Source organism: Leptonychotes weddellii, chromosome 9 (assembly GCF_054177405.1).
Source record: "Leptonychotes weddellii isolate Sample4059 chromosome 9, ASM5417740v2, whole genome shotgun sequence".
In the NCBI taxonomy this organism is placed as follows: Eukaryota; Metazoa; Chordata; class Mammalia; order Carnivora; family Phocidae; genus Leptonychotes; species Leptonychotes weddellii.
The window spans coordinates 113726784-113740211 of NC_138377.1; positions in this window are offsets into that span (position 1 = coordinate 113726784).

Consider the following 13428-nt stretch of genomic DNA (forward strand, 5'->3'; position numbering starts at 1 on the left):
GTCCAGGTCTTAGGGATCATATGGTATTTCTATTTTTAAATTTTTGAGGAACCTCCATACTGTTTCCCACAGTGGCTGCACCATTTACATCCCCCCCAACAGTGAAGGATGGTTCCCTTTTCTCCACATTCTTGCCACCTTGTTATTTCTTGTCTTTTTGATAGCAGTCATTCTGACTGGTGTGAGGTGATCTTTCATTCTAGGTCACCACCCAGCCATACACATTTCCCAAATGTAGGACAAAATTTGTTGCATATAACAAAAATTTCCCAAAAGAACATTCAGCCCTACCTACTAGATGCAACGTCACCTGTGTTTGTTGATATTTTGAATGCATTTCCCAAGCCAGGGACTAAACTGACAATCAGAGTCTTGAAAAGCAATCCGTAAATCACCATTCTACAGCAATGTTTACCAGTTACAAGTGGAGAAAGCAGAAGTCAGGCTTATTTAGAAATGAAGATGAGCAGGGTAGTCATTGGAAAGTTCCAGAAAGAAGAAACTTGGACATGCCAGCAAGGATGTAATTGAAGCTCCTGAATGTGGGGAGGGAGGCATGTGAATAAGAAGTGGGACTATGAATTAAAAGGGTATGAGGCACTAAAACATTGATAAAAGATTTGTATTTGAAGTTATAGTAACTGGGTTCAAATCCCAGCTCCATCCATGTCTGAAGTGCAGAGGATAGGGTTGTTAAGATGGTGCCATAGATAAGTTTGCAAAGAGCATAGACCAGTCTCTGGCATATAGGAAGCACTGATAGCTTTACCAAGGCTTTACCTAGCTAAAGTTAAGTTGTGCTAGCTAGCTAGCTGCTGTTAAGTTGTGATTTCAAAAAAGAAAAGAAAAGAAAAAGAAGTCTCCATTGGTAGAAGACAACAGGAAAAGTGACATATAAAAATTTGGTCAGTTGGGCGCCTGGGTGGTTCAGTTGGTTAAGCGACTGCCTTCGGCTCAGGTCATGATCCTGGAGTCCCGGGATCGAGTCCCGCATCGGGCTCCCTGCTCAGCAGGGAGTCTGCTTCTCCCTCTGACCTTCCTCCTTCTCATGCTCTCTGTCTCTCATTCTCTCTCTCAAATAAATAAATAAAATCTTAAAAAAAAAAATTTGGTCAGAAAGGGAAAGCTCTGCATTTCAGTTCTAGAAGCTTGAAAAATTCTTGGCAACTTAAAAGCTAGGTCTAACCAGGTACAGATGCAACAGAGGGCAGTTGCAAGGGTTGAGGAAGTTGAGGCTCTAAGATGAAGCGGGGGTAAATAGCATGGATGTGGAATAACCAAGAAGGCAGGCACCATGTGGAGGGAGGGGTGGGAGCCAATACAAAAGTAACCGAAGAAAAGTAGAATGGCTTGGAGAGAGGTCAATAATGGTAACGACCTTAAGAGAATGGATATAGAAGAGTCCTGTAAAAAACTCTTAATAAATAAATAAATGTGGGAATAAAAATTGGCCTCCAAATTAGCTTAAGCAAATTTCTTGATCCAAACAACATTTTCTTCTGCCCAATGCATATGTCAGGATAAACTATCTTGACACACTATTAAATGCATATAATTTGTATATATAAAACTTGATGAAACAGGAGCACAATATATCACAGTGTCCAAATATCCACATCCTTAGTGCTAGGCATTCAAAAATGTTTGTTGAATAAATGAAAACTCCTGGCTTTGCCACTTGCAAACTAAAGGAGCCTCAGTAATGTCATTAGTAAAATGGATATGGTAAGACCCACATCATGAGATAATGTGTATGAAGTACCCAGCACATAATAAGGCACTCAGTACATAACTATTATTGTTATTTTTAGTGTGTGTCAAATATGGATTTTTATTTATTTTATTATTATCATTATTTTTAGAAAACGCCTTGGCATGATCTAATGAAGTTGATATATACTTCATACACTCCTTCATAACTTCTATAACCCATCAATTTTATACATACACTTCACAGTGTTTTAGAAATCCAGTAAGCACTGGTTTTTAAATGCTTTATAAGCATTGGTCTAAAACTATTATCACATGAAACATTTTCTCTTTCATGTGGGAAATGTCTCATTTTTTAGAGAGGGAAATATTTAAAACCTGTTAAGTATCTAACGTACAAGTCATCTTGAGTGTTTATTACTTAATCTATAATTAATTAATACATTATTTATCCCCAAGACTAATGCAGGTGACTGTGATTCCTTGGCATCAGGTACGCACAAACATGTGGGTCTTGGGTAATGTCAGAAATATTGGGAAGATATGAGATTCTGACCCTATTTTTCTTGAAGAGTGAAAAAAAATGTATGAACCAAGAAATGAGCGAGAAATATAGTTTTCTTTTTAATAACCTATCAAAAAATTGCAACCGTGTCAGTCATTTTGTGTGATTTTAAACTGTTCAGAGTTCTCACAGAGAGAATTTACAACACGTGAGATTGTGGAGTTCTCAGGGGGAGGGGTCAGGAGTCAAACCTCAGAGCCTCATTCCAATGTCCCAGAAGGGCACTGTTGGAAAGAGTGGCACCTTGATGACCTTCCAGGCTTCGGGACCCAACACACTGCTCTCTCCAAGCTTTTCGTTCTTTTCTATCAAAGGGAAAGACTAGGGTGCGCTACACGAAGTGGAGCCTAAGGGTGTATATTTTATTCTTCTAACCTAGAAATTTCAGGACAATAGACTCTGTTTTCCTTTCTTTCTCCATCTTTTTTTTTCAGAATGGAAGAGTGACACCACCAGGGCTTCAGAAATCAGAACTAGAGCAAATCTCAACTCTACTTTTTGGTGACTTGTGTGATATTCACATTTGTTGACTTTGGGGACTTCCATTTTATCATTCATAAAATAGGATGAGTGCTACCTTTCTGATTAAAATTAAATAATATGAATATATCTGAGAGCATTAGGGATGCTCCACTGATACTAATTCCCACTCTTTTTCCTCTTCATTCTTCTCTGGCTTCTGTGAAGGAAAGGGGAAGAAACAGAAAGTGTTATCAGCTAGGTGCGCAGCAGGGAAAACTGATGTAAATTTTGTATGCTTGGAGAACTTAAAATACTGACAATCTGGTCAAGATGTAAAATTTCATCTTTACTCTGGCAAATCTCGCAAAGATATTTAAGGAAAATGTACCCAGAGAGGCATGAGTAGTCTAATCTCACAAAACTCATGATGTTGTTGACATTTTCAAATTGTTGTATCTCAAAACTCACTATAATCGTTAAGTACGCTGACTGTTGATGACCCCACTTGAGATGCTCAGGTGGGAAGATCACGTGTTGAGAGTGCAGGAATGGTGGTCCCCCAAAGACCCCTAGAAAGTCCTGACCTGGGGACTCTGGGGATTGCGTCACACTCTGTAATATGATTATATTTATCATAGAACTGGATTAGCACTAAATTGCAAGGTCAGGTTGTGCCTTTGCTAATCAAAAGCACAACACTGCCATTCCTGTTTCCATGCTTTGTGCATTACTAAATACAGGGTCAGATTTACATATGCTGGTGCCAAGAAGGTGAAAACATTAACACCAAAATAGAAAATTCTAATAAAACCCATAAAGCATAAGAAGCCCAATAATCCTTAACAAAACAATAATTTTGTGGAAACCTCCTGTTATTCCTTAAGTACAGGAACATGCAAGCTCATGAGATTTCCCCTCGTGATTTTACTTTGGAGGACACTGAATTGATATGCTTAACTCTTTAATATATGTAGATAGTAGCTCTAAAGTTAATAAACTCTGTATAAATAAGCTTCATTTTCAGGTAGTACCTATAATTGTATTCCATTAATTGAAATACCAACAGCTACAGTTCTCTATTTTTGTAAAAAAAAAAATACTTAAAGACAAGGAACCCTTAAATTAGGAACTTTAGAGGCATCTCCCATTTGAGAATCTTAATCTGAATCAATGATAATTTGTTTTCTCTTCATAGTCAAAGAATTATGTTAAGGTTTCATCTGTGTCAAGAATTAGAAGATGGGTTTTCATTTGCCGGATCTTTTTTAGTATATCTATCTTTTGGTTAAGAAGGAGGTCCAAGAGGGGCCCCTGGGTGGCTCAGTCATTAAGCGTCTGCCTTCGGCTCAGGTCATGATCCCAGGGTCCTGGGATCGAGCCCCACATCAGGCTCCCTGCTCAGCGGGAAGCCTGCTTCTCCCTCTCCCGCTCCCCCTGCTTGTGTTCCCTCTCTCGCTGTGTCTCTCTCTGTCAAATAAATAAATAAAATCTTTAAAAAAAAAAAAAGAAGGAGGTCCAAGAATATATTTTTAAAAAAGATAAATCTATAGCTGAGATGGCTTTTATCCACATGGGGATGCATGTCCTTTCTGAAGAAAATAAAAGTTGACAATTACACAGTCATGCTCCTTGCTAAGAATAGTCATTGCCTATTTTTTCTTGCGATAAATAAAACAGCTTGTCCTTGTTTCCTTATTTTCTCCATAGAATGAGCTAAAGACTCTGAGTTTCCAACCTCACATGGAAAAGGTTTAAGTCCAGAAAGGAAGCAAGAATAATAATGATTAGGTCCACAGCCTTGGTGTTTGGAGGATTAGTAACTACACAAGGGCTCTTAAGCACCCTCCAACTCAATCAAACACCGTTCATGAATATTCTGTCTTATATACTTAATATATCGCATTCCATACCTCCTTTATTATATTTATATTCTTGAGGAAAAGGTATATTGCATGCTTGTAAAATCATATAAATAGCATTTTCATATATATTTTGTTCTATTTCCTACTTTTTCATGCAATTACATTTTTGAAATCTATCCATGTTGCTACATGTCAATATCCTTCCTTCTGCCTCATACACATATCCCACATTTTACATATCTTTTATTAATAAACACTGGGATTACTTCCAACTCTTCCCCTTATAAAAATAAATACTAGGAGGATATCCCCATACACGTTGCCCTGTGCACACTTGAGAGTTCTCGAAGAGTGTATAACCAAAGTGAGACCAGTGAATCATAAATTATATCCACATTCTATTTCACTAAATACTGTTGATTGCCCTCTCAAATGACTACATCGAATGTATACTCCCACTAGCAGCATTATTTAGCCTTTCTCCACCAAAGGTCAAGAATATCCAACTTTTTAACAATATCCACTTTTAACAAGTAGCATCTCAAAGTAGCCTTGAGTCCATTTCTCTGGTTACTACTGAGTTTAGGTATGTCCTTCACACACTCATTACTTGGATTTCCATTTCTGTAAGCTGTCTCATTTCCCTTCATGAGTTATAAGTACATATGCTTACATATAATAGATATTAATCATTTGACAAATGTAGACATAGCATATTATTTCTAGTCTTTAACCGTTATTTTCGTCTGTGATGGCCTTCATTGAATAAAAATCTTTGTGATAGAGTGAAATTCACTACTTTGGTTAATACTTTGTTTGAAACTTGTTTAAAGGCTGGAATAGGGTGCCTGGGTGGCTCAGTTGGTTAAGCGACTGCCTTCAGCTCAGATCATGATCCTGGAATCCCAGGATCGAGTCCCGCATCGGGCCCCCTGCTCAGCGGGGAGTCTGCTTCTCCCTCTGACCCTCCCCCCTCTCATGTGCTCTCTCTCTCTCTCATTCTCTCTCTCAAATAAATAAATAAAATCTTAAAAAATATATTAAAAAAAAAGGCTGGAATAATAGGGGCACCTCGTGGCTCAGTAGGTTAAGCATCCAACTCTTTATTTCGGCTGAGGTCATGATCTCAGGGTTGTGAGATGGAGCCCCGCGTTGGGCTTGCGTTGGGCATGGAACCTGCTTAAGAATATCTCTGTCCCTCTGCCGCTCCCCCTTCCCCTTCCCTCTCTAAAAAAAAAATTAAAAATAAACCAGGAAAAATAAAAAATTACCCTACATTTCTATCAGTCACATAGTCTTAGCTTTCACTTTTTAGGTCTTTAATCCATCTGGATTCATTTCTGTATATAGATGCAGTGTAGTTACCTATAATAAACTGATCTTCCCAGCATCATTTATGAAGTGCTCCATTTCCTCACTGATTCCACTGATCTGTGAAATCTGACAACTCTATCATACATCAAAATCCCATGCACTTGGATTTTTTTCCCTACTTTAAACTGTTACACTACTTAATTTTGTATACCTGAATCCTTTTCACACTTTCATAATTACTATGGCTTTGTTCTATGCTGTAATATAACTCCACCCTGCACGCCAGCTCCCCCAACTTGCTTTATTTTTCTAAATTTGTTTTATATTTTCATATTTTTTATTCTGTATATATCATATATACATAATCAAGGTTTTCTAAAAATTCCTTTCTGGGCTGTATTGAATTTATAGGTTAATTTTGGAAAAAATTAATACCTTTATAACACTGTTATCTCTCCCCGGACATAGTATCTCCATTTATTTATATGATGTTTTTTCCAAAGTCCTCTGATACAGTGTTAAATTTTTCTCTGTGAAGGTTCTGTGCATGATTTATAAAATTAACTCCTAAATCATTTGTGAATTTTCTTTTGCCATTTCAAATGGTATCTTATTTACTATTACATATTCTAGTCTATTATTTCTAGGATAATGGACAAATGTTGGGTATTGTATACAGATCTTGAATCAAGCTATCTAGTTAAATGCCAATTTGTTTCAATACTCTGTGAGTTGATTCTCTTGGATTTTGTATGTAATGGACATTGCAACAATAAATTTTTTGTACCTTATACAGCTTCATTTCTGTTCTTATTTCCCTATCTAGGACCCCTAGTACTAAGGTGAAAAGTAACGATGAGAGTGGGAACTTGGGGAACATTTCTAAAGTTTCTAAAATACAGTGTTTTCTATAGGTTTTTGTGAAATAGATTTCGGTATGTACTTTTTCTGCATTTTTGAGTTAATCATATGCTGTTTCTTCTTTAGGCTATTAATAGTGAATTACATGGCAAGATTATTTTATGTTCAACTACCCTCAATTTCTGGGATAAATCCTACTGTTGAAGTACATGGAGATAGTACCCCATTGGGCCTGGAATTTCCTTTTCTAGTACTGACCTTCTCCAGCTCTAGTTCCACCAGCTTCACAATAATGAGCTAGACAGATCGTTCACTTTTTCTCTTATTTAAGGACAGGTATAAGATAAGGTTATCTATTTCCTGGAAATGTCTAAGCCTAATTTTAAGTGGTCTTTTATTCTTCTGTTACTTACCATTAAGATATTAAAACCCATGGGATGCCTGGGTGGCTCAGTCGGTCAAGCTTCTGACTCTGGATTTCAGCTCAGGTCATGATCTCAGGGTTGTGAGATCGAGCCCCCTGTTGGACTCAGCACTGGATGTGGAACCTGCTTAAGATTCTCTCTCTCCCTTTCCCTCTGCCCCTCCCCGACTAAAAAAAAAAAAAAAAAAAAAAAAAGACAAAGAAGTACCCACACTGACATTTCTCCCTTATCGTTTTTTAAAATCTTATCAATATGTTTTCCTCCATTAACTGAAAAGAAGGGGAAAAAAGGCTTTTTCTATTTTCATCTTTCTCCAATCCCTCCACTCAACCCTCATCTTCCAGACTGGAAATTTTTGGACTTTTAGTTCCACATCGTGAAGAACAAATTGTTTCATTTATTGTTTAGACAAAGGTATAATTCATTACATCTCTTACTCTAGTTCCGGGTGCGGGGGGGTGGGGTGTCAATGCTTCTTTTGAATCTGTCTCTTCTCGCAGACTGCATCCCTGAGAATTCTTATAAAAAAGTTGATGTATGACAAACTTTACAAAACATTTTATTTCTTAAAATATGTTCATTTCATCCTCATGTATAAATGTCACAAATGGATATAAAAACTGAATTTCAAATTCAGAGTGTCAATCTTTTGGTATTGTTTTCTTATGCTCTTGCCTCCAAGATGGCCATTGAGGTGTCCCATAGAAACCTGTTCTTTATTCCTTTGCGGACATTCCACTTTTCTCTCTTTGGGTGATTTTACAATTTTCTCTTTGAAATCATTAAATTTTAATATCTGTAAATCTAGACATGTTTAGTCTGATATCTCTGTCTCTTGTTAAATCTTGTTCATTATTTCTAAATACATCTATCCTCATTCTCTCTCAACATTTCTTTTTCTGTAAACTCATCTCTGTCCAGTGCATTTTAGGAGAGGTCCTTGACCAACTCATTCAGATCTTGACTTGATTTTTGACTGTGTCTATTTTGTTAACTCAAACAATTAACCTTTCTCTACAAAATTATTTTTTATAACTACTATTCCCAACTGGTTCTTTCATGTTGTCATCTTTCAGACATCCTACTTCTAAGATCACTCCTGTACCCATCTGAGGGTGTTTACTGTGGCCGTGAGGGAAAAACAGGAGGAACTATACAGATTGCAGTAACAGAACTTTTCTGCTTTCATGAAGCCCTTACTTAATCCACTCCTGGTCATGCATGGTCCTCAAGGTATAAAAATGAGTTTATAGGAAACAATTATGGGACACAAGAAGAGTGGAATCCCGAGAAACGAAGATAACAGATAGAGGCACTCTTTCTCCTGCCTTAGCTCTTGGGTAGCAATTGTGAATCAACAATCTCTCATATACACACAGGTGTTAGAGGCTCAAACCAAGGCAGAAACATGATTGGTCCTGGCCAACCAGGTGGTACTGTATGGTTTTTTTATAGAAGATTATTTTATATATTCTGGATATAAAAAAAAATATTGGTCAAAGAATAAAATTTTAATCCACATGGACATATGTGGTTTTTTAACTGAATAATACTAGGATTTAAAATTTATTTTGTTTCAGACTTTAAAATAATCTTCCAGCTTATCCCCACTGATTGCTAGTTGTATCAAAGGTATCCCTTGCCAATAATTCTAATAGCATGTCCTAATTAACTAATTTTATTTTTTGGTATAAATCAATTACAATTAAAATAGAATTTGTTGAATCTCAGTATTGTTTCATGTTAAAAACATTTTTACTCAAGAGATCAAGTGTGATTAACTTTAGTTAGAGGCTAAAAGTTCAAGTTGTTCTGAGTAGAGGGAAATAGTTACAGGGTCTTTCTTTATGGAATATTTTATTCTATTTCTAAATGCAGGATGATAAATCTCCATTAGTCTTATTAATTTTCTCCAAAGTAAATGTTAAGTGTTTTTCTCAGGTAACATGAATGAATATGAGGGTAAATCCAAGGGGGCTGCCTAGGGGCTGTCAAACAGGACCCCCACAACACATTCTCCTGAAAGAGGTATGAATGATGTCCTCCTGTACCTGCCACTTTGCCTTCTCGGTCTGATTTTTACTCATCACAGTGTTTTTGAGGTTGATCCATGTTGTTTCATGGGTCAGTCATCTCTTCCTCCCTTATTGCTGAATAGTATCCCATCATATGCATTTACGTGCCACAATTACTCGCTCATTAATAGGTATCTGGGCTCTTTCTAGGTTTGGTGACAATTAATAAATTTGCTGTAACCATTCAAATATAGGTTGTTGTACGTACCTATACATGCTTTCATATAATATACTCTAGAGCAAATCCCATGAGTAGGATTGCTAATCATATATTTAACTTTCTAAGAAATTGCCTTTTCCACCATCGTTTCTGGTAGAAAGCAAGGCTAGTGGAAAAGGCATTCTCTTATAAAGCTGCATGGCAAATATAACATAAATGAAACACGAGAGTTTCATTATTCAGTTTCTTGTCAGCACTTGATATTGTCAGGATTTTTGTTGTTGTTTTAATTTTAGTCACTCTAATACATGTGAAGTGGTATCCCACCATAATTTTAATTTGCTTTTCAGTAACTAATGGTGTTGAGCAACTTTTCATATGCTTATATGCCATCCACATCTCTTCTTCAGCGAAGAAAAGACACCAGTGAAGTGTCCATTCAAATCTTTAATCCAGTTTTCATGAGAGATTTTGTTCTTATTATCGAATTTTAAGAGATTTTTTTTATAAAGTCTGGATAGAAGTCTTTTATCAGATAGGTAGTTTGCAAATACATTTTTCCCACCAGGTGGTTTGTCTTTTCCATTTTCATAACAGCATATTTCAAAGAATAAAACTTTAAAATTTAATAAAGTACAATTTATTCTTTTATCTTTTATGATTCGTGCTTTTGGTGTAACATTTAAGAATTCTGCCTTATTCCATATTTGTACATCAGGTTTCATAGTTTTTGATTTTACATTTGAGGATGTGACCCATTTAGAGCTAATCTTTGTGTGTGGGATATGAAGTGTGAGTTAAAGTTCATGGATGGATGTCCAATGTTCTCACACCTTTCTTGAAAAGACTGTCCTTTCTCCATGAAATTGTCTTGGTATGTTGGCTGACCAGAGCTGTATTTCTATTACTGGACTCTCCGTTCTGTTCCATTGATGATTACATCAATCCTTCACCTACCCACACTCTCTTCACTATTGTAGCTTTATAGTAAATCTTGAAATCAGGCAGTGTGAGTTCTCCAACTTTAATCTCCTCTTTCAAGAACATTTTGACACTCTGGGTTTGCCTTTGCTTTTCCATATAAATTTTTAGAATCAGTTCATCAATTTCTACAAAAATGCTTGCTGAGGTTTTGATGGAGATATCTTCATCAGGTTGAGGAAGTTCCCTTTCTAACAGTAGTTTGCTAAGAGTTTTTATAATGAAAGAATGCTGATTTTTTTCAAATGCTTTTTTTGCATCTTTTAAAATGATTATATAGTTCTCTTTTAATCCATTGATAAATTACATTGGTCTATTTTTGAATAGACCATGCATTTGCTGGTATAGGCCCAGTTTTGTTGTGATGCATTATACTTTTTATATGTTGCTGGATTCAGTATGCTGATAATGACAGCATTTCCTCTACTTTTCTAGTTTCTTAAGATAAAAGCTTAGGGGCGCCTGAGTGGCTCAGTCGTTAAGCGTCTGCCTTCGGCTCAGGTCATGATCCTGGAGTCCCTGGATCGAGTCCCGCATCAGGCTCCCTGCTCGGCAGGGGGTCTGCTTCTCCCTCTGACCCTCCCCCCTCTCATGTGCTCTCTCTCATTCTCTCTCTCTCAAATAAACAAATAAAATCTTTAAAAAAAAAAAAGATAAAAGCTTAGATTATTGATTTGAATTCTTGCTTTCTAATATAAGCATTCAATTCTATAAGTTTACCTGTAAAAATTATTTTACTATATACCACACTTTTTTCAAGAATGAAACAAATTTTATTGAAAACCTAAAATGTATAATGCCATAAAAAATGTCAAATGAAAAAATCAAGTTTAAAATACCAAACAGAAACACTATAGGGGGATGGGAAGGCAAATTATAGTGGGGCAGCAGGTGGTTCAGGAGCTGGTGCTGAGGATGAGTCTAGAGAGGGCTCTCACTGTAGGGCTGCTAGGTCCCGAGCTGGTTCTGGGTCTCTTATCGGAGCAGGAGCAGATACAGGGGCCGGCTGTCCCTGCAGGGGTGCTGGGTCCTGTGGTGGCTTCAGGTCAACTGCGGGTGTGGGTGCAGGTTCAGGTACAGGCTCAGGCTCGCCTTACAGTGGTGCTAAATTCTGAGCTGGCTCCTAGTCTCCCAGAGGAGTAGGAGTCGGTGACAGTTCTCCCTGAAGTGGTGCTGGATCCTGAGCTGGCTCCAGGTCTTTTGCAGGAGCAGGAGCAGGAGCAGGTGCAGGTGCAGGTGATGGCTCTGTCTGCTGAAGTGCTGGGTCCTGTGTCGGATCCTTGTCTCCTACAGGTGCAGTTACAGGTGTGCTCTCCTGGCAGGGGTGCTGAGTCCTGAGCTGGCTTCGGATTTCCTGCAGGAGCAGGTGCAGGTGCAGGTGCTAACTCTCCCTGAAGGGGTGCTGGATGCTGAGCTGGCTCCAGGACTCCTGGAGGAGAAGGTGCCTGTGATGGTTCTTCCTGCAGGGATGCTTAAGCTGGCCTGGGACTCCTGCAGAAGTATGAGCAGGTGGTGGGTCTCTCTTTAGGGGTGATAGGACCTGAGAAGACCTCAGGTCACTTGAAGGAGCAGGAGCAGGTGACAGATCTCCCTGCAGAGGTGCTGAGTCCTGCAGCAGTGCTGAGTCCTGATCTAGCTCCAAGATAGCATGAGATCTGGTGCCTAGGGAACTGGCTCTTCTATTTATTGAACCCTAGTGGACCCATTGCCTTTTTTCCCAGCACAGGTCCCTGCTGTGGCCCCATGTATCCCTACAAGTCCCTGATCCTGGGACCAATCACAGACAGCTTGGCTGTGAGGTCAGAGGGGCCCATGTTTGCTCACTTTGCTTCTCATGAAACTTTCTGCCCTCAGGTTTCCAGGACCTCTAGGCCTGTATGAATAAGTCCTGCCCCAACCCATCAGCTCATTCTCATGACCTAGGAGTAACCCCCACTGCACTCCTGATGACCAGAAGGGCAGGGGGTTTGAGGCAGACCCCTTGTGGCCCTGTGCCTGGGAAAAGAGACCAAGAGCATCTGTGGTGATCACATTTCCCAGGTGTTTCATCTGGAACTTGTGGGCAGTACCAGGGAAGGCAAGGCTGAGGAGTTCCTGTTAGACTTGGCTTCAGGGGAAATGATAACTCGGTTTTAGAACACGGTGGCCCCGGGCATCCCTGTGAGCCTCACAGAAATCATGATTGGGGACCCTGTCCATCCCCCCCCAATTCCCAGACCCAGGAATGGGTCCTGTCACAGCAGCTCCACATACCATACTTTTATAAATTAGTAGGAAATTTTTTAACAATTTGGGGTTTACAGAAAAATGAGAAAGTACAGAGTTTCCATATACTCCCCTCAGTTTCCCCTATATTTAAAATATTGGATTAGTGAGGATCATTTGTTATGAATGATGAGCCAATATCAATACATTATTATGAACGAAATTTCATAGTGTACATTAGGGTTCACTCTGTGCCGTAGATTCTATGGGCTTGGACAAAAGTGTAAAGACATGTATCCATTATAGTATCATACAGAATAGTTTCATTACCCTAAAAATAAACTATGCTCCACCTATTCATCCCTCCATCTCTCCCCCTGAACCTTTGGCACCACTGATCTTTTTGCTATCTCCGTAGTTTTGTCTTTTCCGGAATATCTTGTAGTTGGAATGATACAGTATGTGGCCTTTGAGCTTGGCTTCTTTACCTTAGCAATATGCATTTAAAATGTTTCCTCTATGTGTTTTCATGACTGGATGGTTCATTTCTTTTTATCACCAAAGAATTTCCATTGTCTGGATGTAGTACAGAGTATTTATCCATTCGTCTACCGAGGGACTTCTTGGTGGCTTCCAAGTTTTGGCAATTATCAACATCTGTGTGCAGATTTTTGTGTGGATATAAAGTTTTCAACTCATTTGGGCGTGATTGTTGAATCCTATGGTAAGAGAAGGCTTGATTTGATAAGAAGCTGCCAAACTGTTTTCAAGTGTGTTCCACTTTGCGTTCCCACTAGCAATGTGGCGT